Source organism: Harpia harpyja, chromosome 18, assembly GCF_026419915.1.
Source record: "Harpia harpyja isolate bHarHar1 chromosome 18, bHarHar1 primary haplotype, whole genome shotgun sequence".
In the NCBI taxonomy this organism is placed as follows: Eukaryota; Metazoa; Chordata; class Aves; order Accipitriformes; family Accipitridae; genus Harpia; species Harpia harpyja.
In genome coordinates, this window is record NC_068957.1 from 24,684,233 (window position 1) to 24,710,150 (window position 25,918).

Sequence of the window (25,918 nt, forward strand, 5' to 3'; positions counted from 1 at the left end):
CTTTAAAATGGAAAAACAATGAATAGACTCCTCAGCTCTTCATCTCTCCTCTTTGCACAACTCATTTGCTGTCCCCACCCTGATCCCATGGTGTTCATCTTAGACTTGGGACAGGGTGGGATTTAGTGAGCTCTCCTTGTTAAAACATTGGCAGTACATCAATAATCTCTAGTTATTTTGGAAAACAAGGGAAACTGGACTGTTATTGAAAACCATGGCTGCTGAGAAGGCATAACATGTTTAAGCAAAAGTTTTACCCCCTGTTTACAGTACTCAGATTTTCTGCTTATGCATAGAAACCCTACTGATACGATACCTCTGTTGTGTTTTTGGTTGTCTGTTGTGTCAGTGGTCTGGTGGCTTTTGGACTGGCATATGATATTTCCATTGATTTCAGCCAGACAGGAATATCTGAATTTAAGGAACAATTTTGCCCAGAAGACTAGCATATTGCATTTCCGGATGATTAACACTTAATTCTTCTGCTGTCAAACATACTGGCTATTTTCAGTCAATTGATGCTTCATTGTGCCAAGATTCTTACTTCAGGGCACTTAGGAGCACTCAAAAGGAGCCAAAGAGCAGAAACCAAATCAAAATTGCATTTTAAAGACCACTAGAATACATAGGATAGAGACATTAGCTTTTCCCTTTCCTCCTCTATTTGTTGGCAAGGCTTGTTTCCTTCCTTTGCTTTCTTACGACAGCAGACTTAATTTGTCATTTGGTAGCTAAATATTGCATGGCTTTAGTTAACCCTGTTACGGCAGCGCGTATCAGATGTTCCGAGGCCCTGCGGAGCCCTCCCTCCCGTAGAGAAGAGTCTGTGAACAAGATTCTGTTAAGCTGCTGTGGTCAAAATGGACCATCGCACAGCACCGACGTGGTTTAAGGACCCTCCTTGGAGAAGCAGGTAAACCCCATGTTGCCAAAATACCTTCCCCTTGAGCTTACAAACTTGGTTGTATTTAGAAATTTTGGCTGTCTGCAATACATCTATATGATGTCCTGTATCATTTGCTCATCCTATGAGGCACACAGCTTCCTAAGGTCTCATGCTTTTTTAAGTGCTGGGTTTAGGACTACAGCTCCTATGTAATACGGTTAATGTCTGGGTGACCCCAAAGGAAACATTTGGATGATTAAACCAACAGGTTCAATTCTGTTAGAATGGAGTATTTCATTTAAATGTGCCCCAGGAAAGCTAAAGGAAAAAATCAGTAATACTGACATTTTCCTGGAAAAAAAAAATGTTACTTTACAGAAACCACAGTCTCTGCTGGAAAAGATTTTGAAGGAAAATTCCTGAGCAGAGGTAGCAGAACCCTTCAGGAGCTCACTAATGCTGCAGTGTTTACTAATACTTAATGGTTTGTCAGTTCTTCCATTTGAAATCCTTTTTGAAGAGTTTTATAACAAAGCCATAAAAAATCACTTTGGAATCAAGTGGAAATACAAAACCTCATCTTGTGTATGTTTTTTTCTTTTTTTAAATATGCATTTAGAAGGACCTTTTTTAATGATTTTAAATGCTGTAGTGAGATAGCAAAAAAAAAAAAAAAAAAGCAAGTGCCCATTTGAATCAGTATCCTTGCAATTTTAAGAAGGCTTCATCTGAAAACCCTGGTTTGTCACCTTACCAGCACTTAAAGTTCCATTACTTTCCAATCCAACAGGACTTTTTGCTAATAAATTACAGGATATTTCTTCTCCAAATATTTAGTCAAATCAAAGCTTTTTGGGGGCAGGGGAAAGTGCTACTTGCAGCAGCGGAATGACTGAGTGTCCAGAAAGTCCCTGCTGCTCTCAGCACTGACAGTTTTCTAGTGTGAACACGGTCTGCTAAAACACGAATACGGTCCATCCGGGTAAGGTTTGGATTAACCAATTAACCTGTGATTTGTTTCTCTGATGTTTAGACCCATCCAATAGCAACTCTTTGCATTCTCATGAGTCCTGAGGGCCTGCCTTTATTAAATGTGCTTAACTCGAAGCAAAGGCATTAGATTATGAGCTGCTGAAATGTGTTTCATTGTGTAAAAAGTAAATCAGAAGTTCATACTCTTTGCTAGGTCAGGAAAAATAGAAACTTCTGGTGGCACCAAGTGCCTGAACTGAATATTCCTCCAAAGCATGCATTTTTTCCTAAACTCTTGCTTTTCTTTGCTATGTAGCATCTTCAATAAGCTCGAAGAATGTCAGTCTTTTGGACAATGTCCTCTCCGTGCCTCGAGGCACGCCTCTCCCTTTGCTTTCCACGTTTTGCAGTAATTTAATCGGGCTCTTCCAAGTGTGTCTCAGTAGTTTCAGAGCCTTTAATTTTTCTTGTCAATGGAGAAGGGATTCATTTTGCAGACTCCCTGCTCATTAGTCATTTTCCCCATAACGTGGAACAATTTCCAATTTTGCGTGACCAAATCTAGCCGATACTGTCTCCCTTCAGAAACTGCATCCAGGAGTTACTTCAGGCAAGAAAGAAATACCTGATTATTCTCTCCACCAGAACGAGTTCAGAAACTCACTGTCCTAATTTGGTGTGGGACCTGGGTTCATTGATTCTTTTTACTAAGTTCAAAAGGACTCTGCATGCTTCAGAGTCCCCGCTTTAATAAACACGCGGTAACGTATACCATTGTTTTGACAAGAGGCACCCGTTATGCCGAAATCTTATCCCCGGGAAAACAAAGCAGGTGTTTTCCAGCAAAGCTGCTGGGCTGCCTGCGTGAGCCACCGCCAGCACCAGCTGATGAGGAGCCTGATTTCAGAGTTAAGCAACATTGCTCCTGTCACGGTGGAGGTTGATGTTTGAATGTGCCCAAGGGGAGGCTGAAACGACAGCCTTTGTCTTCCCATAGGGGGAGCAGAGCATGTTTTAACAAAAAGCAGGTGAAATAGAGTCATTTCATTCTTCTTCTGAATCCCAGTGACAGCCAGCCAATGGCTCCTATTCCAGGCATGGTGGAGCCTGGCTTTGTAGCAAAGAGCGCCCTGTTTGACTGGTGTGACTGGACGTGCGGCGGCTGTTGGTGTCAGCAGGAGGTACCGTACCCGTATTTCACACAGCACAGCTTCCCTGGGCTGAGGCTGTGGGGCGGCTGTAGTCAGACCATAAAATGGCTTCAGTAAGTGCTGGTGTTTTACTGGAGGAAACTGAGTTTCACCAAATGAATTGGGAAGGATGAAGAGTGACTATGTCAGGAAGAGCCACTGCAGAGCAGTTAATGAAGCAAGCATAGAACAACAGACGATGCGGGCCAGCGCTGGCTGACTTCCCCATGCAGTAGCAAGGACAGCATCTTGGAGCACAGCACTGGAGGGATATTAAGTTTCAACAAAACAAACCCAAAGGACACGAGAAACTGGTGAATATAATCTCTGTTCTGATGGTAAAAAATCAGAGTTTGAAAGGAGCCTGGAGCACCTAAAACAATTGAAGGCGCAACCGGGCAGGAGCTTGCAATTCTGCTGTGCATGAATAGAAGGAAGAAGCAGCTGAATATCAGGAAACGTTTTCTAACAATGCGGACTATTAGACTTCAGTGGAGACTCCGGAGGGAAGTGGTAAAAGCCCACATGGGCTGAATAATAGAAAATTAGACAAAACCATAGCGTACGTATACTGGAAAGAAATCTTTCGGTACAGTGATACACAATTCACAATACCTAGCAAACATAGCATTGCTATTATTAATAACATCTTTGAGATGCATTTTTTGATACACAGATTTAGAAGAGTTCTTGCAAACGAGGAGGCTGCAAGCGTTCTGTGCAGGTCCTCTCCCTGAGAGGTGGGTGGTAGAGAAGGGGGAGAGGGGACACGCTGCCCGTCACAGCCCTGCAGTGGCCTCCGCACCACGTTTCACAACAGCACGAAGCGGTTGCCTTGGCTATCCTTGCGCCTAGGAGGAAGCCTCTTTTCTGCTCTTTCGTAAGAAATCTCAATTAACCCAGGTCCCGCTCCCTCTAGAGGGCAGCTGCTTCCCTTAGAACCACTTGGGAGAGTGATCTCCCCACTAGCATGTTCTGGTTCCCACTTTACGTGCAGTCAGTTTTTGGGGCTTGCAGGATTTTGGCTGTGCTGCAGACAGCAGGGTGATGCCGGACAATTCACAGCCCCATCGGGCTCCCCCCACCTTCAGCACTACACCAGCCTCCGTGGCTGTATCACTGATGGAGGACAGAAACAGAGCTAAATCAGTAAAATTCATCATGCTCTGTAGCTTCACCATCTTAGAAGCCTCTTGCAGCATCACAGCATACAACAGCATAGCTATTATCAGGGAATTTATTGATGAAAGAAATATGCTAGAATGGATGAAAAATATTTCCAGTTTTCATTAGCATCCAAGCTATTGCAGTACCTAGGAGCTGATACAGCCTGCGGTCCCCCCCTGCCTTCTCAGTGGTTGACGCTTTTGAGTATCTTAACCCAAAAGAAGACTGTTTTGAGCATGACTAATGCTCAGCTCCAGTGAGGTGTGTGCCATCGCACAGAGCTACGCCGCACACCGAAGTCCAAACCTTCGCGCCGTACTTCTCTCCTAGGGACTGTGTTAGTAAAGCGTATTAACGGAGCTAATCTTGCCAAGCCGTGTGCTTTTCTGTTGCACAAACTTACAGTCAGACAGTGTTATGCAAATCAAAGCGGTATTATTCGTGTTGCACCACCACTTAACTCCTGCTCTCTACCAGCCCATTGTTGATAGTACTCTGGCATCGCGTCAATCTGATCGCGATTAAGCTTTTTACAAAGCATCGTTCAAGGCTGTCTGTTCTGGTTTTGATTGTTCGTGCTCTGAAAGGTTCTCCACAATGGATGTTCTGGGGAATATGCTACCAGCTGTGTTGGTAATGCCCTTCTCTGATAGTTTTGATAATTTTTTTGTGACTCATGAAGGTTATTTTGGTACTAACTTGTTTGTTTTTCTGATTGAAAAGTGGTTTCTGAGGAGAGAAAAGTACATATTTAATGCCCTAGTGTTATGCAATTTTTTCTGAAGCTTTTTTCTATCCACAAAAAACTTTCTTCTACCAGAGACTCCAGAAAAATGCCTGTGTTCCTAATGAAAGCAGGATGTTATGTGTAGAGGAGCAGTACAGAGGAAAGATTCTGATACAGATATCAAGGCCTAAGTGTGTTGCCAATAAATAAATGTAAAAATAAAATGGAGCCTGCATTTCATTTTGGAAATAGACTATATTTCCAGCTGAAACTTGCTGTCTTGGTTCAGCAGAGTCTGCAATAAAGCAGTTATGACAGTGTACTGAGAAGGAGCAAACAGTCTCTCTCAGCCTGTGAGCAAATGTGGGAAGGCAGCAGCATCCAGCCAGTGACTGTCTTATTTGGGGAAGGTCTGTACCTTGGGATCCTCCCTCCGCATGGAGAGGAGGCTGGTTTGTTAGGCTTAAACTTGGGAGGCTTCTTTTCCATTATATTTTTTCATCCTCTTCTGTCTCAGGACATTATTTTTGCATTTGGGGGGAGTGGGGTGTGTTTTTTTCTCCACATGAGTTCAATGTGCAGGAATTAGGCTGGACAAGTCTCTATTTTACATCAGCTTATAGAAAATACAGAAACTTTCTCTCTGCTGTGCTCTGTAATTCTGATGTCCTCCCCTGCTTGCAGTCCACCTAACCCAGAAACAATAGGAAAAAGATGTTTCTTTAACGTTTAACTGTTTGACCTAGTGCAGGAATTGCCTGGTACAGGCTCTCTCCAGCATTTCTTGTTTCTCTTCACTTTGCCCTGGACCATTATATTTCACCTCATAAGTCTGTGAACTGCTATTTACATCTGTGCTAAAGCTACATAAAATAAACATCAGGTATGCAAATACAGGCATTGGCCAATTTCCTTTTATTTTAAACTAAAGGCAACTTGCAGTAATTTAGTGCGAGTTGAGCATATCAAGGTTTCCCTGATACGAGAGAAGATCCCTCCTCCATTTGACTGAAAAGCCTCATGTACAGAGGGACAGGACCCAGCTCCTGTCTGAGAGCACATTATCTCAATAGAAGCCTGCAGTAAAACATTGCCTTGCGGATGGCCCCAAAACACCTCCAAAGTGCCCATCAGGGAGCTCTCACAAACCCTTCTTCCTACTGACTTTCCTTTTCAGGACCACAATAGCCTATAGCAGACGCTTGGCATCCACTGGAAGTCCAGCCTGAAGTTACAAATTAATCCCAAAGCTGCTAGTTAACAACTAGCCCAAAATTCATGCCCAGGCTAACGCTGAAGAAATGCGGCTGATGGAAGGCGTACTGCGTGCTGCACGTCGCCAGGTGTCCTCCAGAAAGTGAATTCAACCAGTTTTTCATGGAGTCATCTGGAAAGAAGTTATTAATGGGCCAAACGCACTCCTCAGTGATAGCTTCCACCAGCAAGGAGGCAACGACAAGTACCTAATTACAGGTACCAGCGGCGTATTGGTCAGGGCTTAGCTTAACAGTGTGTCACTGATACAGGACAAGCTGTGCAGCTTGCGAGGTTCAGAAATAAGGATGAGTCCAAAGTTCAGACCAAAGTTCAGTTTTGAACTGAACTTTCCCACAGACATGGGGAGCTCAGGGAACACATCTCGGCCTGAGCCACCTTGAAAACGGTATCACCAGTGCTATGATTTAAAATACAGCGGGGTGCTGTTAGCAGATAACAACAGATGGTCTCTGTTCGCTTCCTTGGAGTGCCCGAGGAGGGCTGCAGAGAAGCTCAGGGTGTGACACCTGGACACTGCTCAGCTGCTGCCAACAGGTTGCGGTACAGAGAACGCAGATGTCACGTCCTAGCCCCTGCCATGCTCCGAGGTCTGAGGGTACAGCGACAGCAGTGCCTCGGGATGCCTGTCATGATGAATATTTCAGTTTCTGGTAGCAGGCTGCCATGGGGCACTTCAGCACAAGTGGAGAATTTGTTCCAACACTAAAGACTCTCTGAGATACGTTTGCAGCTCTCAGCTGCTCATCACATGGAAAGACCCGGTGCCCAAGTCACACAGTGACTGAGACGCAGCGGTCCTTTTAGAGGAGATGGGTGTTTCTGCAGTGCCATCAGGTTGAAAAAAGAGTACCAAGACAAATAAATACAGAAGATATACTGAATAAAAGCTGCTTTTCTAAAAATGTTTTTACTCCTGAAGGAGAAGTTGCTTGGAGAGGCAGCTTGCCACATCAGGGGAAAGGCCACCCTGTCTAGGAGCTCCCTAGATAAGAATGGAAATCCTTGTATAACATTTCCCTCTGTTATCAGAGGGGAAGAAACACTTTTAAAAGCATTGTTTTTACAGAGGAAAGCAACACCATCAGGGCAATGACTTTTTTTATTTTACCTTTTCTCTGTTGACTTGGGATGGCCTTCCAAGCCAAGTCTTCAAACCACCCTCCACCACTGTCCCTTCACCCATCTCTGCCATGGACTCTTTCTGGGTTTGATCAGTTCCTGTTGCAACTGGAAGAGGTTTTTGCTTTCCTGCTCTCCTCCGTCCCTGGCCTGAGCTACCCACCTGCCCGGGGCACCATGTCCTCACCCCTGCCCGTTGCTTCCCATCACCGTGGCCATCTCACACGCTTTTCCATCTGCTCTCAGGGCACTGAGTCCCTTGCTTCGCTGAATGCACCCTGTGCACAGGTTGCTGCACAGGAGAGGCTGGTGCTCTGTATTTGTTACCAGGGCTTAATGTTAGCTAATTTGTTCCCTCAGCAGAGTTGGTGCTCTGCTGGGTCTGGGTCAGGACAGGGTTCATACCAGTCTGCATCCCTCCTTCCGTAAGATGCTCAGAATTTTGACTAAAGTTTTATTGGCGTTCAGTGCCCTGGGATTTAGTTGCCAAAGTTCCAGAGCCCTTGTGAAACCAGCTGCTCCTCTGAGGTTCAACCATATTCAGATGATCCCTTCCCTTCTGGGTTTACGCATTATCTGGTACCACAAGAACAGGGGTTACACGTAAAACTTGGGAAGGCTGAAAAGTACCTGGATTTGAATTTGCACATTTGATTTTTCCTTTGTCCAAAAGCCATTTTTAACGTGGAATTTCTCAGATTCAAAATTCAAATAGCATTCTCATCCAAATGACATCCTGGCAGTTTGCACTGATGCAGAGATTTTCACCTTGTAGAATTCCCCATGGCTGATCGCTTCCGAGTGACCAATGCTGCTGCCACCAGCTCAGCTCCCGCAGGACCATGCGGCACCGCAGCCCCATTGCACGCCCACTGCACTGCTCTAGAGAAGAGCCCGCCATGAAATGTGAGACCCTCGCTCATAATTAATGGACTTCCTATTTTATCATCACTAAGTGAACAGGGAAGGGCAAATGTATTTCCTGTGACTTGGAGCAAAATACAGGATTTACTCCTAGGTTCATGTCTTCCCTCCTTTACCATCCTTCTCCTGTGGGAGAGGATTTGCTTAAAGGAAGGATTTTACTTAACATTTAACGGCAAGTGTCATTGACTGAAGCAAATAGACCAAAACAAATAAACCCCTAGTTTTACACAGTCTGATTACAAGTCTTTCCTGCTGGTTGCTAAGTAGTGTCTTGTTTCTTGTGGTGTAATTTCACTAATTAGTAATCATCATGGACTCCTCCAAGGCAAACTGGCTGTGAAACGGGGGAAGATGGGATGCTTTTTTGTTTATGATACCACCAGAGCGACTGCTGTCCGAACTGCGCCAGCACCCACTGCCCTCGGGTGCGGTGCTGTGGGCTTGAGGATTATTTCATCCATCCCGTCCCCATCACTGCCTTTGTCAGAGCCACAGATGTGATGTTCAGCAAAAAGAAAGCTGGGAAGATTTTCATTGATTTCAGCTAGGTAGTGACGCATCCACAGCCGGTGGGTTTGCTAAGGCTTTGATGGAGCTCTTCTGTATTTGTTGGAAAAGGCTTTTATTAACCTCGTGCAACCAAAAAGCTTCCAAATGGCCCAGTTCCAGACTCCTTCATCCCTGGGCCTGACTCTGCGCTGCCTGTCCCGGGGACGGCCGGGAACATCAGGGAGCAGAGCGCTCGGTGGGCTACGAGAGGCCGCGGTACCCAGTTTGACTGCAATGCACGTTCAGAGTAGGACGGCACGTCGAGGCCACCGAGATGGGTTGACCGGCCGTGAGCACAGCGTGCCGCGGGCTCTCCCCGCTCCCCTGGCAGAGGCACCTCTCCTCTCCTGCAAATCACTCTTTTGGAGCTCTGGCCTGCCAGCGCAGCTCTGCCTGCTCAGGGATTTGGCTGCTGGCACGTGAGCTGCGGCTGTGCAGCTCTGCCTGCAAGGCTGGGGGAGGCTGGGGAGCGCGTTGCTGCTGCTGTGGCATGCTGTGCAGTGTCAGCCCAGCCCTGCCAGCCTCTGCGTATCCTTCAGCACAGGACGGTCCTTTCCTCATTGATCACCTCTGCATGCACATCGCCCTACCCGTTTCGTTGCAAACCATCTTCTTGTGGAAGAGGAAAGCTCTAATCCTCCTCCCTTTTCTGTAGGCTTGGTTTGTGCGATTTCCCTGCTTGCAGTGAAGTTGCTTTCCCTGCGCAGTGGTGAGGTGGGCTGCAAGGAGCGGAGCTGCAAGGCAGAGCCCAGCCCTGGGGACAGGCAGCTCTTCTGCAGGAGCTGCAGATGCAGTTTCCTCACAGGACTGGAAAACAATGAGTTTTCAATCAAGCCAGCATCTTCCAGCAGGCTCTCAGCTCCATGCCTGGGGGGATCCGGCTCCAGCTGCACTGTGCCGTGATTCAGGGCAGGAAGCAGAAACCAGCACGCCCAAAGGGAAGCGCCGGAGGAATTCAGGGAGACAGAAAGCAATTAAATAGCCTGGAATTTGTCCAGGTCCTTGGGGTTGTCACCCCATCTCCTACAAAACTTTAACGACCACATGTAGCCCGGGTCTCTGAGTTATGTCTCCTCTGAGAGGCAGTGTGCAGGGCAGTGGTACTGGAGCGGTGTGAAGCGTTTCCTCGGTACTGGTTTCAAACCAAGCTCGAGGCAGTGTGCAGGGCAGTGGTACTGGAGCGGTGTGAAGCGTTTCCTCGGTACTGGTTTCAAACCAAGCTCCAGCCATTGCCGTGCAGTTGTCTGCAGCGGCACAGGGAGGTTTTGCTTTGGGAGCTCTTGCTGCGGCAGTGACATGGCTGGACTCTGCTGGGGCTTGTGATAAATATTCTCATGTGAATTTGAAGCGACTTCTTGGACCATTACTAGTGGATGCTATATTTATCCTAATGCTGACACATCTTTAAATAGTACGGTTACATGACAAGGTCCCTGTTTAAAGAGTTTACCACTATCACTTTCACTGAGTGTAGTTCATTCAAAGCAGTTTGAAAAGGAGCATAGCCTCCCTAAGCACCGCTTTGACCCTACTAACGTTTTTCTGACCAGAAATAGTTGCCAGAGACTCTCCCTTCTCTGTCAAGTCGTTGTTACACCTCTTCTGTAAACATTTTTTCCTCTCTTTTTGTTTTCTTTAGCTTTCCCAAACCACCTCTCCTACCATGTTCCAAATCCTGCTAAACTGCTTCCAAATTCCTCATCACCCCCCTTTCTCAACACAGCCTTTTGGTACACGCTGCCCTCGACTGCCAAGCATGTGGTCCTCCGCTTCACCTTGGAGTAAATGACTTATTTCTAAACATCCCTTGAGAAGCATGATTTCACCTCTTTGGCTGGGGTGCCCTGCTCCAATATTGGTGGGACATCTGTTTGCAATGCGAGTGATAGAAAACTGTAGCCTTTTTTTTTTTTTAACTGCTCCTTCTTGTTGGCGGCTCTTCACACTTAAACTTGGCTTCTGCTAATTTATAACAATGATGGATGCATCTTTAATCACAGGAGTACTTTGCACGTACCTCTGGCAGCTGCCGGCTCTGATACCGTGCCCGCGCTCGGGGAGCTGCTGCCAAGGCAGAGCAGCGGCTGCTGGCCTGGCTGGGGGTGAGCACAGCCCAGGGTTCAACGCACTGCTCGTGTTTCCCAGTCTCTTTCCTTCTCGTGTGCTTTTATTTATTTTTTTGACTGCATTATCTTTTAATGAGGACAGTGTCGCCAAATGACAGTTCCATCTAAGCTTTCAGCTGCACCAATAAAATACCATCTGTGGGAAATGAACAGTATCGAGGCCTTTTTGGGTGGTAAGCAGTGGTTGCAGCAGCCTTACAACCATTTTTAATAATGGACCTTTATCTGGACAAGGAAGGAGGAAGAATCTTAATAAAGCCATTTGATGGAAGGAAAAACTTACCCAGGGCATGGGCTCAGCTTCGCTACCATTGCAGTTGGTTTGGGTTGCATGAAGGTCACATGAGAGAAAGCTGACTTTAAAGTCCTATATACCTCATCCTTGGACCCCTTTATAGGCAACAGAGCTTTCAGTTTGTTAAACATGATGCTGTAGCACAGCTGGCAGTGGAGAAGGGGGAGTACGCAGCCAGCCCTGCGGTTATGGCTCGCTTCCTAAGGAGAGAAGGGGAAAGGAGCTGCTGAAATGGCCTCTGCTTCATTTTTTGAGTTACTGCCACACCTGAAGTCACAGGAAGCACCATAACTTCTCATCGCTGGAGAAGCTCATGATTATACACCCTGTTCTTCACTCCACACTGCCATGGGCCTGTCTGTGGTCTAGTGCACGGCTTCTCTCCATCCCTGGCGTGGGTCTGTAACCCACTTTTTGCTTCTCTTCCAAGCTGCTGCTCAGTCTTTGCTCTTCTCTCTGGGACCCTTTTTCTTGGCCCTTTTCAATTTAGTTTTGCTATGAGCAGAAGTTATGACCATAGCTCTGTCTTTGCACAGTGTTGGAGTTAAACTTTCCCCTTGTTTTAGAAAAACACATGGTTTTGCTTAGCACTAGCTAAGGAATTACAAGCCGTATGTCTTGAATATGTATCTGCCAAGGTAAGTAATCTCTGCTGTGAACTTGAACAATCAAAGCTCATGGTTATTTGTTTTCCTATGTATAGATTTACCATTTATTGATGTTTTCTTTTTTCTAATCAAGACGTCATTGCCATGTTTAACTAGGCAGTCTGTCATCTGATGTGCCGTGGGTAGCTGGGCATACTGCGAGGCTTTTCCACCGCCCGGGGCAGCACAGCCCTCCCGCATGTCAGCAGCAGGCTGGGGCAGGATCTGGCAAGGAATCCCAATTTACTGTTTCTACCAAATCTGCTGGGGGGGGGACAGGTACAAGCGGTGTTTTACACATCCAGACAGCTCCTTGTAGTCAGCCCCCAGAAAAGGACTTACAGAAATCTTAATCCAGGCTGTTCAAAATGCCAAGGGATCCTGAAAGAAGTGACTGGGTATTTTGTATCAGCTTTTTTGAAATGTGCAGTATGTGTTTGCTTAAAGAAAATAAGGGAAAGCCTGACTTTATAGGTGGGTATCGTATCTTGTGAGTTTCCTGAATATTTTTTGTGATTCACTTTGATTTATGTGTTAGTTTCGTTCTGAGGCAAAGCTTTGCAGAAAGAGCATATCCTGGAGCCATCACGACTAGATCTTGAATCTTGTCGTTCACAGGTGGACATCTGGGTTCACAAAACTCGTGATAACTCTCAAAGGCTTCCTTACTTGCTGCCTGTCGCTTAGCCCTGCCAGCGGATTGTATAGCTTTATCTGCACCAAGGTCCGTGGGTTAGACACGCTGGATGAGGACAACTGGAAACTATTTGTGCTGTTATGATTCAAATCAACAGTTCTCCATACACCTTATGCTGAAAAATTTTAAGTGTTTTGAGCCATGACTATTAGATTTACAAAGCCTGTGCAGAAGGAGTTTCAGTTATGGAAGGAACTCCTCAGTAAAGGATGAGAAAGTGTTTACTGTAAAAAATGATTGTGTTTTGCAGAACTGCCTTGGCAGCATTGACACAGACAAGGTTTTGAGACCATTTTGTTGGCTCGTACAAGTTGCTTTTACAAATAAAAATGATTTCCCACACTGTCATTTAGAATAATTTAGAATTTGCTTCTTGCGTAGTGTCTTAACCTCAGACAGGTGCGGAGAGATCAGTGGTATCAATTTAGGCTGCAAATGGAGCATTCCAAAGTTAAGAAATGCCACTATTTCCGTTATCTGCATATTTTTTGTACCAGCAAGTATGTTGTTTTCTCCACACTCCATTTTGGTGCACAGGATGATAAACAGCAGGTTTCAGGACTTGAAAAATTGGCTAAGTCTTTACAAAGAAAGAGTTTATCTAGCTCAGAGGGCTTTTCCTTGCCAGATTTCAAAGGCTTCCTCAAAAACGACAGCAACAGAGATTCTTGGGACAGTTTTTGAGAAAATTTTAAAAAGCAATTTGGGAGCTGTTATCACTTGCCTTTATAGTACAGAGAAAAAGAGATTTGAAATGTGGGTACTCTCTGATAATCTACTGACTTAAATGACCATTTGTTTTAGTCCTGGAGTTACTTGACATGCATACAGACACAGAGCACTTTCGAGATCTCTCTAGCCCCAGGGAAACATTGGGAGCTCTGCCTGCCCTGCAGCCTGGCTGGACCCAGCACCTCGCCTGGAAAACCTCAGCCTGTGCTCCTGGCACGGGTTGCACGCGTCTTTTTTTTTTTTTTTTTTTTTTTTGGTCCAGAGAGCGGCAGGCAAAAAAAGCAACTGGCACAGAGCCTGGCGTAGCTGCGTGTACGAAAGCGGGGCCAGAACCCAGCAAAAGCACCTTCAGGGAGCAGAGCTGGGGGAGAGAGGTCTGTGGTCTGCCAGGAGAGAGCGGGCTGTGCTTCATTTCAGAAAGGTACACACAAAGCAATGCTGCTTTTCCTGACTGCAGGCAGACTTGTCTTCAGTCTGGCAGAAGCACAGAGTACGACGCCTGTGTCCCCGTTCTCTAACGGGAGGTTTGAAATTGGAAGGGAAAAAGGAAGGCAAGTTTCTGGTCCCTTCTCCCCCAGGGAGTAGCTGGTGCTCCCGGGGAATGAGCAGAAGGGAATGCTGCACTAACCTGCTACACAAACCAGAACAAACAATATAAAAAACCCCACCAAGTGCCACAGAAAGAACATAGATACAGCAAAGTCTCTGCTCACCAAAGCTCCCCATGCCGTGACCAGGGAGCAGGCAGGAGTCTGGCTTTTGCCCATCCCTCCAGAGGCTTTCCGTCAGTCGGTGCAGCACTCGCCGTTTGGTTTTATTTGGGTGAGTTTTTCTGAAACTACCTGGGAGGATTTATTGAGCTACATCGATTCTGAGCATGCTCTGAGCTCTTGACCAAGGACACTATATTGAGCATTGAGGTTGCTCTGGCTCTCAGCTGAGCAGATCTCCATAAACACGCAGGGCATGGTCATCCCGGCGGCAGCTCTGCCCAGACGCAGCGCTTGAACCTGACATTTAAAAATAGCCTGAACAGAGGCCGAGAGATGAAAAGAGCCCACAGCATGTCCACCAAACACAAACCCTTTAATGAAGCCGAGGGACTGGGGCTGGACCAACAACTTTGTGAGCGGAGGGAGATCTAGTAGCCAGTGTCACTATGAATAGACCGCTTGTAAAAAGGCTTACGTGCAATTTGCACAAGCGGGGAGACTGCTCAAGGAAAAACAACGTTCAATGAAATCTTTTAAAAAGCTCTGCTTTTTCATTCCATGTTTAACATTTAAACTGGTCTGAATTTGATACCTCCAGATTCAAACTCGTTCCATTACAGAAGCACACAGAAGGGGGGAGAGAAAAACTCGTTTGGCTTGATTTTCAGGTAAACTTAGACTTCTTCATGAGCTTTTTTCCTGGCTCTCTAAATTAGTGGAAAGCAGATAATTCAACATATTCTTACAGCCTCTCAACAGTATCAGTGTTTTGGCTAACAGCAGTTCTGTGGGTAACTTGGAGAATCAAACCCATTTTCTATGCATTGAAGAAGTAGCCACCTCTGTCATACAGAAACCTGTGTTTGTGATTCAGAATGGGATATTCTGCAGAGAAAAAAGTTTGTAGAAAAGCTGCAGGGGAGTTCCCACCCACGGGGTTTTGGGCTGTTTTACCCACCCACCCACCAGCAGCCCCCTCCCATAGCTGAGCATGGCAATAGAATAGAATAGAATAGAATAGAATAGAATATTTCACTTGGAAGGGACCTACAACAACCATCTAGTCCAACTGCCTGAGAGGAGCCACCACTCCTGTGTTTAGCTCTGCTAGGACGGTGCAAAGCTTCGGTGTCTCAAGGGATTCCTTGAGGCGGCTTTAATGGCAGGCAATCTGTTAGTTTAGTAAGATGATGTCTACGTTTTCCAGTGGACCCAATTATACTGCTGGATGTAAGGCTGAGCTACCGCATTACCGTGAACCTAACGTTAAGTTGAGAGATTTTTTCTCTAAAACCAAGCAAATTGGGCTTCTAGAAAAGGTAACTGAGACTGGTGCCAAGTGCGAGCAGGGATAAATACTAAGAGATGCAGCCTGAGCAAGAGCATGAGATCCAAAGCCATAAACTTAGAGGAAGCTCAGCTTTGTGTTTTATGGCTCCAAAACGACTGCAAAACAGTATAAACATGCCCTGGTTGACTTTAACTCTCCGGGGAACTGCAGCCATCTACCATGGCAGCGTGGAGCTCCATGCAGCCACCGAGCCTGCCTGAGCAGGGGAAAATGTCAGAGGCATTTGATGCAGGCTTAAATCCAACACTTTCTGGATGCAGCCTTGCCCCTGGGTAACTCAGACTCTTGGGCTCATCTCTAACATGCAGTTTTTCCAGCTGTTCAAAAAACTCCCCAAATCACCAAACGATAAAACCCATTATTTTTTCTCCTCTTCAGTATTAGAGAAACTCAGCTGAGAAGTTCCCACAGCCTTTCTCTTGTTGCCATTGCTGATTAACTCCTCAGCCCTGGAGGCAGCAAGTATCATCTCCCTTAGAGGATTGAGCCAGATATTCCTCTTCTTCAAACCTGCTTATTCCCTCAAATGAAGCATCCAGCATGGCTAACATTAAGTTTTTAGGATGCTACTCTTGCTGCTTTCTCTGTGACCCTGCGCACACCTACTGTCACACAGTAAAGTCTGTGTTCCTCCTGCCTCTAATGAGATAAAATAAGTAACCTGATATTTTGTGTTCCTCTGCCTGATTGCCTCCCTCAGAAATAAGGCAGAATCAGCAGTGTCAGGGTCCTTTCAGTTGTGTGTTTGGATTTTGAGTGGTTGATTACCTGAAATCAGTACCTAGGATGGTCAAAGGGAGGTTGCAAGTGCTTCGGAGACCTGATTTTCAGAATGCGGGTCCTCAGCACCTGAAGGTCAGCTCTTTTCTCAGAGTGGGTGCCCCAAAACATGATGAACCTTTTAAACATTTCCATGAGTGTTTGTGGGGTGTCTTCCTCGCGGGTTTGTGTGCATTTGCATGTTTGCTTTTGGAAACATGGCCTTGCATTAGAAACATATACTCCAGATACACCTACTTTTACTGCTGTGATGGGGGGTCCTGGATCTATCAGCGTATGACTATATTACACGGTAGCGCTGTGCAGAGACTTGAGCTACTGCTGAAGATGGAGCTCATCCTGTGCTAATTAACTCTGCCGAGAAATGAAGCCTGCCAGCCAGGGAGGACTGGCCTGCTGACAGCCCTGCACTGTTCCTAGGACTGAGGGACTTTGTTCAGCTCAGGTGTCCCTGCACGAAGCGCAGCGGGCTGAGTTGCTGGGAGCTGCCGGCACCGTTCGAACTTGCACGGAAACCCAGGTCACGTAGTGCAAATCGGTTCACTCCCGCAGACCGCTGGCAGACGCCCCAACTCCCAGAGTTTGCTGGATGTTACCATGGAGAGAGCATTAGCTATTTCTCTTTTGCCTCTTGTTGCTTTTACAGCAGCGGTGCTGAGGGCAGGGAGCAAAAACCGTAGGCAGCCACTCTGGATGCACAGGAGAGAGAATAGTCTTACTTGTACTGCCTGTCCTCAACCATCTGAGGTACGAGCATTTGTCAGCCAGCTACAGCCCACAGGTGCATTTGTAAAATTAAGTTCCCCATGATAACTCCAGCCTCGCTTCCCAGCTAAATGGTGAACATGCCCAGTTGTCCCAGGTCCGCAACGAGCAGCGTAGAGCCTGTGAATGGATAGCTATTGGGCATGCAGCCATCCCGCTGAGAGGGGCACTGGATGTAATGCTAACTGCCTTGCATTCAATAAACTGTTGTTGCCTGAGAAAAAGTCAGATTGGGCCCACAATGTCGTGTCGGTGCTCAAATAAAATTCCACATTGCTGGGGCCAGGGGGAAGGGAGGGGGGAGATGCCACCCACTCTTTCTCGCAAGTGTGGAAATTTCAGCTGCTACAACAGGCAGGTGAAATGAATGTGTAATCCTCCCTGGATTTTTTTTTTTTTTTTTTTTGTGGAGTTTTGCCATTTTATTTCAGTCCTTAGACAAGGTCAAGCAGGAGTTTTGTTAAGGAAGGGCTGAAGCCAGGTGTAACTGCAGCACCAATGGAGCATCACTAATTTTAACACCACAGGGACTGGGATTCGCCCTGGTCTGAGATGGGCTTGGGCAGGTGCAGCTCCGCAAACACGTGGGGTAATTTGGGAATGACTGAGCCAGGAGGTAATGGGATCATGGGGGGACAGCACTTCCCTGACCTTGCTCCAATGAAAATCCAAGCCCATGGAGAAGGGGCTTAAATCAGAAGTTCTGATAATTCATTTCCCTTTTTAAAAATTGTTTAAATTAGCCGTGTGATTTAAGATTGCTAATACAAAATAAAACTGACCAATTTTGGAGCGGGAGGGCAGTATTTGGTTTCTGAGCAGCCAGCACCCTCTCGTGCTAAGGCTTCCTGAACAGGCCACCAAAATGCCCAGGCAGTTTGCAAAACTAGAGCAGCAGAACGCCGAGTGCTGGCTGGGAGGGAACGAGCAGCGCTGCAGAGCTGAGAGCAGCTCTTTGGTACTCAGATATGAGCCTCTTTTGATAGAGATCTTATTTCTAGCTGCTGTTTACATGCAAACTTGATGTAGGAAGAGAGGGATGAGGCAGAGCGGGGCCAATTTGTCAGAAGATGAGAGAATTGTGAGGTTTTTTCCTAATAACAGTTTATGCTTCCATTCCAGCTCACAGTGGTGCAGACCTTTGAAACCAGCTAATGAAAAGTACAGCTTGCTTAAGTGGGTGCGTTTTGCCTGCGTTCAGAGCTGTGCCTATTTACATCCATGGCAAAGCTGGCCCTAGAGATTTGCAGCGGCATGCTCGCGAGCAGGATACGGCCCTTGCTGCTTTATCCCAAGCTGAGGAGCTCTTGCCGCTCTGTCAGCAGCTGCCTGCTCTACCGGGTTTTTATGAAGTGCTGTTTCAGCTGCGGTTGGGGCTCACCTGCGCTTTATAAATACCCGTTCTCTGCCAGTGCAGGGCTTGGGCTCTGAGTCAGCAAAACATTTCAGCACGTGCTCAATCATACCCCAGCCCATTACAGAAGTTAAGGATCTGCTTATTTTTAAGCTTGCACTTACATATATTGGGGGGGGGCTTGAGTGGTATTGCCAAGTGATGGCCGAACCTGGGTGCCAGTAACGGTGGCTCTCGCTGCCTACCTGGAGCTCCAGGTGAGCCCTGCCCAAGCTGCCTTCTGCTCTAATGCTTTTAAAGAATGAAAAATTGTCCAAAACTGTAAATATGGGAATAAACATTCCCACAAGTCATCTGCTGTTAATTTACAGTTGAATCAATTCATTTTAATCCAAAAACAGCAGAACAGTTTTCAGTCTCTGAAGACCATTGAATATTATACTTGATATCATAAGCAAAAGGATTGCAGGGCATGTCTTTCCCCCAACTGTTTTATTTCACCAAAAGCATTTAGTGCTTTGCCAGATTCTGTCTCTCAGGGTCACTGCAAATGTGTTCTCCTTCTGCTTTTCATATAATACTGAAAAGTGAGCTGTGGTTGTGTAATTCATTAACTATTCTTGCAATTTTACCTTGGAGGCTTCTCTTTTTTAATGCATACATATAGCTTGCTCTCACAGACTTATCTCCCCCTAAAAAAGTAAGTACACGAGCAACCTGTGCAGTGCTGTCACAGCAGATTGTTACCTGAAATAATGGGAATTATTTCTCTCAGAAGCCAGAGCAAACAAACAGATTCTTTGATGTCTTGATTTGAAGAGGCTGCTCATGGCAAGTGGTCAGCCTCCCAGCTGTCACCATGGTCAGCTTTAAATATGAAACCTTTTTTCCAGATCACCTTCGATATGTTCCTTCCTATCTGCAATATCTGGTACTCCAGGTGATCATTCCTCTGTCTGTCAATAATGGGAACCAGTTGCTTAACAGCAGAGGAGAAGGTACAGACAAAGCGAATGGGCTTACCCAAATCGCTCTTGCACTGGAAATTATTCAGTTGTCAGACAGTGATTCCTCCCTCTCGGTGCACATCCAACCCACCGTAACAGATGGCCCCAGGCAGCGTGTCCCTTTGTCTGATTTTAGCATCTCTTTGATGAGCATTTTTGCTCATGGGCTCTGGTACATGTCCAGGACAGCGGTCAGGGGCTGCACTCAGGCTGACGGGTTTTGAAGGCTGTGCAGTGAGAGGTGTAGCCATACACTGGGTGAAATCCTGGTGCATCTCCCTGCCGAGCTGGCAGGGACCGAGTCTGTGCCCTGCTCCCCGAGGAGTGCTCCTGATGCACGGGGCTGCTCCAATCCCCCAGAAAAAAGGTCTCAGGCATTGCTCGACTCTGCTCAGACAAGTTAGACTGCACAAGGCATGCTTCACGTTAAAATTATATCACAAAAAAGCAAATGGACGTTGCCTGATTTATGTCTTCATTTACCTTTTTTTTTTGCCTCATGTTGAGGAAAGACCTTGGTAGGAAACAGTAATGTTATGCAGCTGGCTATGAGCACTGCTGGGTTCAGTGTCTTTTGCCGTGTTTGATTCCTTGCAGCTGCTCAGGGTTGGTCAATTATCTCCTTAAAAGAGGAATTTCTATTTTTACAGGATGACTAGAAGGCTGATGGAAACATGCAAGAGAGCAGAAACCCAAATATTTAGGCAGACCTGTAAAGTGCTTCCCATAGCCAACACCGCAGCTGCAGCTAACGCCAAACGCTCTCTGCTTTCTGGGTGATACATTTTTCTTAAGGGATAAGTTGCTGGAACAGCTTGAAGTGAGCATCACCTTGCACTTGCACAGCCTCAGTCACACCTCAGTATGGAGCTGCACTGAAAAACAGCAACGGTGCATTTTTGCTTCACAGAATTGTTCCCAATCGGTTGTTATTGTCCTGGTGTCGGGTGAAGTCTTACTCTGCATTACTGCTGCCTTGGTCCCTGCTGTAATGAAGGATGCTGCAGACCATGCCGCAGCGGCTGTCCTTAAAGGCACGGGCAGAGCTGTGCTGGAGCGCAACAGGTTTGGGACAAGGGACAACTTTCTGGCTGCAGAAAACTCACATAGCTTGGGTGGCTGTAGGTCTCGCCCCGGCTTGCTTTATTCCGTGAATGTACTCCAGGGCTGGGGAGGGTTTCATGCAGACTTTGCCAGAGTATGGATGTGGCGAGTGGCGTGGGGCCTAAGCACGTGACAGCACAGCTCATGCACTCGGGATTTAAAAAATATCTATACTGTTGTTGCTGAAAAGTATGAAACGAAGTCTAGTCTCACTTGATCTTTCCCTTCCTTTTAGCCTTTTTAACTAATAATGGGCACATGTAAGTGATTAACACGACCTCGTGCGACTGTTTCTTGTTGTTTGTGCAATCCTCAACATGTGCTTTATCTTCCAAGTACGAGGTGGACGTGTTTGGCATTTCGTACGCGAGGGGCTTTGCCAGCCCGGTGGGACGGCGCTCAGCCCCGCCGTTGTCATGCCACCGCAGCTGCGGCGATAGCTGCCGGCTCCTCCCCGCGCTCTCCCCGGACCTCTGGAGCATTACACTGGGCTCACTGTTGGAGGGGATCACTTATTTTATGCTGGTAATAAATGCTTTTTTAATTTGTGGCCTTCATATTCAAGATAAGCTAGTTCTTTGCCTGTGCTATACAGATACAGTCTTTGCTTCGCTTCTCCTTCATTAACAGCGATGCCTGACAGCTGCCGGGGTGGGTTTTATCTTCAGCATGCTCTTTTGACCCCTCGTGTCCCTGCCATCCATCAGCAAGTCAGGGTGGATCCATGTCAGATGCCAAAACTGAGGATAGAGGGGAAAATCAATTAAAATCTTAGAAAAACTTTCCATATCCCTAAAGAAATCTTGTTTTCTTTGAGAAACTTGTAATAGAAAGTTGGATCTAGGTTCCACATTCTGTCCAGCTGGCAACCAGTTCACAAAGTCATCCAAAAAATTGTTTTGAAACCATGTTACTGACAATACTAACCATTTAACACACCAAGTGAGTTAAAAAATAATGCAAATACTGGAGAAAATAAATGCATAGGATGTATACATTTTGTGAAGATTAAGGGAGATTAAGATTGAAAATATCTTAAGTATAAAGATGGTGCAAAATGCTGCCAGGTGCTCAGGTGAATTTCACCCAGATTTCTAGTCTTGAATCTCAAAGAAAAAGGGCCGTATTGCACTTGCCATGGGCAGCCTTGGTGTGAACAGGAGCTCGGGTGCATGTGCCTAATTCCTCCTGTCTCTGGGCAGGTTGCACAAAAACGAACAAACCTGAGCTTTGCGACATGGCCAGTTCCAGAGGCCGTGGATGAGGCGCCTGCTGCTTGGCTGACTCTTACCTTGATTGCTTTCTACCTACCTTTTCCCTTGATATGTCTTTTTGATCAAACTTAACACAAAACACTTCTGTCTGTTAAGGCACACTGTGGCTCAGCAGAGGCCCTGCGAAGTCTTGTGGCATTGCTAGATCTCCTTGGACTTGTTTGCGTAACTTTCTACGTGCTCTTTAGATTTGGAGTGTTTGTTTTCATAATACTTTGAAGTGTTGACCCATGACGTGGTTTCCTACAGCCTCCTAAGAGGTACAAGATAATAAAATATGTTTTTACTTTTAGGGTTTTCTTTTTTTCCCCAAAAAGACTGTTTTCAGGAAAAAAACCTACTAGGTTTATGCTGTATCTGGGAGGAAGGTTGGTTCTAGGTCTATAAAAATAAGCACAGATGCATGCCTGAGCAGTGCTACAGTAGCAGCATGGATAACATAGGTCCTCCTGGAGCAGGGAGCTCCTGCAAAGGGAGCAGAAATGTGATATTATGCAAGGGCATTTAGTGGAAAATGTACCATAACTGAAATGATTTGCTTTATCTTTCTTTGTGACTTGTGGCTGGAAGTCTGGAAGCTTTTTGGCATTTCCCAAATCCCTCTGTTAACCTATGGGAAAAGCAACACTGAGCAACTGGGAGGTGGGGAAGATCCACTAAATGTGAAAAGCCGAGGTCAAAACTAAACACATAGACTGAAGCAAACAGTCTTGTGCTGGCAAAACCAAGATGGTTGTGGTTTCCTTTCTAATTTCTGTACTCCTGGGATGTGAGCAAGCAGCTGACAGTCTGTATTCTATAAAAAGGCAGATAAGCACTAGCAGAGGTTAAAGCACAGAGGACCCCAACATATTTATCTGACCTTGAGTACCATGGGTCATCATGTCTGTCCTCTTACCCTGGTCTGAGATTTCCAAGTTGGAGACACCCACATTTCTTTGCAGTTTGACCCAAAGCACATCTGCATGCTGCTTCCCCAGGGCTGTCGTGTGGGTTCTCTCTCCAGGGATACACCCGCTAAGAAATACAAGGAAATCTGGCAGGCCCCATAATATGGGAAAAAGAAGTCACACAGCTTCGCAGCATTAAAGAGGACTACACGTTAAGTAGCCAGCTACACTGGTCTGTAAGGACAAATAGGATCTCCCCACCAAAAAGCTCCTCTTCCTGTCTGTTGGACCACAAAAACCATGCTGAAGGAACACAGAGCAACACCTGGTGCTCCAGGGGTTGTTTTTCAGGTTGCTAGAAGAGGCTGTGCGCTGGCAGCCCAGAAGGCCAATCGCACCCTGGGCTGCATCAAGAGAAGTGTGGCTAGCAGGTCGAGGGAGGTGATTCTCCCCCTCTGCTCTGCTCTCAGGAGACCTACCCAGAGTACTGCGTTCAGTTCTGGGGCCCCCAGCGTAAGAAAGACATGGACTTGCTCAAGCAGGTCCAGAGGAGGGCCATGAAGATGATCAGGGAGCTGGAGCACCTCTCCCTTGAAGACAGGCTGAGAGAGTTGGGGTTGTTCACCTGGAGAAGAGAAGGGTCCAGGGAGACCTTACAGCAGCCTGCCAATACCTAAAGGGGACCTACAGGAAAGATGAGGAGGGACTTTTTGCAAGGGCATGTAGTGCTAGGATGAGGGGTAACGGTTTTAAACTGAACGCGGGTAGATTTAGATTATATGATAAGGAAGCAGTTGTTTACGGTGAGGTTGGTGAGGCACTGGCACAGGTTGCCCAGAGAGGTTGTGGCTGCCCCATCCCTGGCAGTGTTCAAGGCCAGGTTGGATGGGGCTTGGAGCAACCTGGTCTAGTGGAAGGTGTCCCTGCCCATGGCAGGGGGGTTGGAGCTGGATGATCTTTAAGGTCCCTTCCAACCCAAACCATTCTGTGATTCTGTAATTCTATGAAAGCAACAGTTTTAACACATAGGCAAAATATCACAGCAGCATGGAGGTCACTACACACATATTAAATTAAAATCTTTGTGCAAAATAAGCCTTAAAATGTGCTGAAGTTGCACTTGTATTTAGAAACAATAATAAGCAGCAAAGAGTTGCACACTGAAAATACAAAGTAGAAGCAGTTGTAGTTTAATGGCAGGGAGGCATGGTGATGGGGAAAGCACCAGCCTGAACCATCTGTGCTCAAAGCCCAGAGAACAGGGACCCCAGAGTGACATGAGCCCCCTTCTCCCACCTCCATCCCCACCAAGGTGACCCTGTGGTGCCCAGTTTAACTGGCCCAGGAAGTGGATTTCTGCTCTTCTTAGCCAAATATACCCCCTCCACGGCATGGTCATGGGTGAGAAACCACAAAGGATGAATGAGACTCAGTATGTGCGTATATTCCCCTAACACCCTGCTCAGGTCCTGCAATGCTGGTGGTCCCCAAGGGCACATTGTCAATGGCAGAGAGCTCTGATCTCGTCCTTTGGGCTCCTCCACGCGACCTGCCCTCACCAAAAGGTGCAGAAGCTGATGCCTTTGGTATACTCACTTGGGAGCTTTGCCTTGAGCGGTCTTGTCTGAGGCAAATCCACGGTTCATTTACTCTGCCAGCTGGACCTGCCATAAATGCAATGAGCCACAAATATCCTTTTCATAAATTAAAAACATTTCCATTTAAGCATCAGTGTAAAGTCTGATCACTCTTGCTCTGAGCAACTGTTTGACTCTGGAATGAAGTGATCAAGTATTCTGGAAATTAAATTAATTTCCAAATACATGCAGGGTCACAGCGTAATTCTAAGTCAAGGAGTTAAACTTGTTTCCTTTTCCTTTGTATTTAAGCTCATTTTGATTGCATACAGAGCATATCTGAGATAAACTTTGCAGTAAACACACATTAGTACCAGATTCTGCAAGGAAACATATTTCTGTCTTTTTTTTTTTTTTTCCTTAAACTAGGGCTTTAAATGGATCCTTCTATAATTCTCAAGGTCATTGTTAAATATTTTAAATAGTTGGTCAAATGCCAAACTACTTTCGTTGCCTGAATTTCTCTCCTTGGAGAATTACTGCAGACAATGAAATGTGGCATCTTCAACATTTGTGTCAAAGAGAAACCTGCCATGACAAGCAGTTTTGTAACTCAGGAACTTGACTAAAGTTTTGTATTGTATTGAGTAGGACAAAAGAGTCTCATGCTGTATTTAATCACCAGATCTCTGTGGCATCCTGTACTGCAATTATTACAGCTTTTATTCACTGGGGAAAAAAGAGATCTCATTTCTGCATTTTGTATTAAATTTGGGCTGAAACCATCTGCTCTCCTTAGAAATACCTGGATGAAGCAATTGCATGCAGTGGGAAGGCTTGATTGCCCCTCATGATTTCAGTGTTAGAGCATGCTCTGGGACTGGGGAAAGCAAAATGGCCAAATCGAAAGGAAAGTGAATTTTTCCTTTCTTCAGTTCCCAAGCACGGTGTATCGATTTGCAGTGAAAGCCTATTCAAGACAGTGGGAGAACGCCTCGGTAGTTTGGGTCAAGCCTTGATCTACAGTGGAATACGTGAGCAAGCCTCGATCTTGCCATACAGCTTGGTTTTCTGCTTTCTCAATTTTATACTGGAAAAAAACTAATTAAGGTCTTTCTGTGATACACTTTTCACCATCCCTTTCCTTATGGAAGGAGTTGAGGGGACTTAAATGAGGCTGACAGATATGCAGCAGTGACAGATATGCAGCAGTGAAAGAGCTTGTACCAGTCAAGATACCATAGCTATGCTGTACATGGAGATTGACCAAAAATGTTCAAATGACTAATATGTTGTTTGCCTGATCATGAACTCTTATTTGCTCGGAGGAAGAAGTAAGCAGAATTTGCTGAAGTTGGATTATGAACAGATTAGGCATTTGTCTTCCTTTTGTGAGAACAAGCAAGCATTATTAGGCAGAAAACAGATGAACCTGTACTTGACCGAGTGAAACACATTAATTTTTATTTCCTTCAAAGCCCTAACTTTGATTTCTGCACTTGATTGACACTGATACTCCAAAGTCTCTGGAAAGAATTGGACATTTATCCCTGTTACAAATCTGCGGGCTGGGCTGGTATTCATTTCCCTTAGCTTACCCATAAACGTCTGGGCTGGGGTTTAGTGGGTAACGTGCCCCGTGCTAATCAGCCGTTGGCCGTGGTTAACGCGTGCTGGCGTGGAAGCTCCGGCTCACCGCTGCAGCAGGGAAGGAAGGACATGTACCTGTGGCCTTGCAGCAGGACACGGTGCGGTTCTGATGTCTGCGGTGAACGTGCACCATGACCACCA

At 46.1% G+C, this 25,918-nt stretch overlaps 1 protein-coding gene across 1 annotated transcript in view; it reads right to left on the bottom strand.

Moving 5' to 3' along the window:
* Positions 1–14,137, bottom strand: part of LPAR4 (lysophosphatidic acid receptor 4) — a 29,298-nt gene extending 15,161 nt beyond the window's left edge. Inside the window, exon 1 of the mRNA XM_052813822.1 lies at positions 14,026–14,137. The gene's annotated coding sequence lies outside the window, so the exon portion shown is untranslated. The remainder of the gene's footprint in view (positions 1–14,025) is intronic.
* Between the last annotated feature and the right edge of the window lie 11,781 nt (positions 14,138–25,918).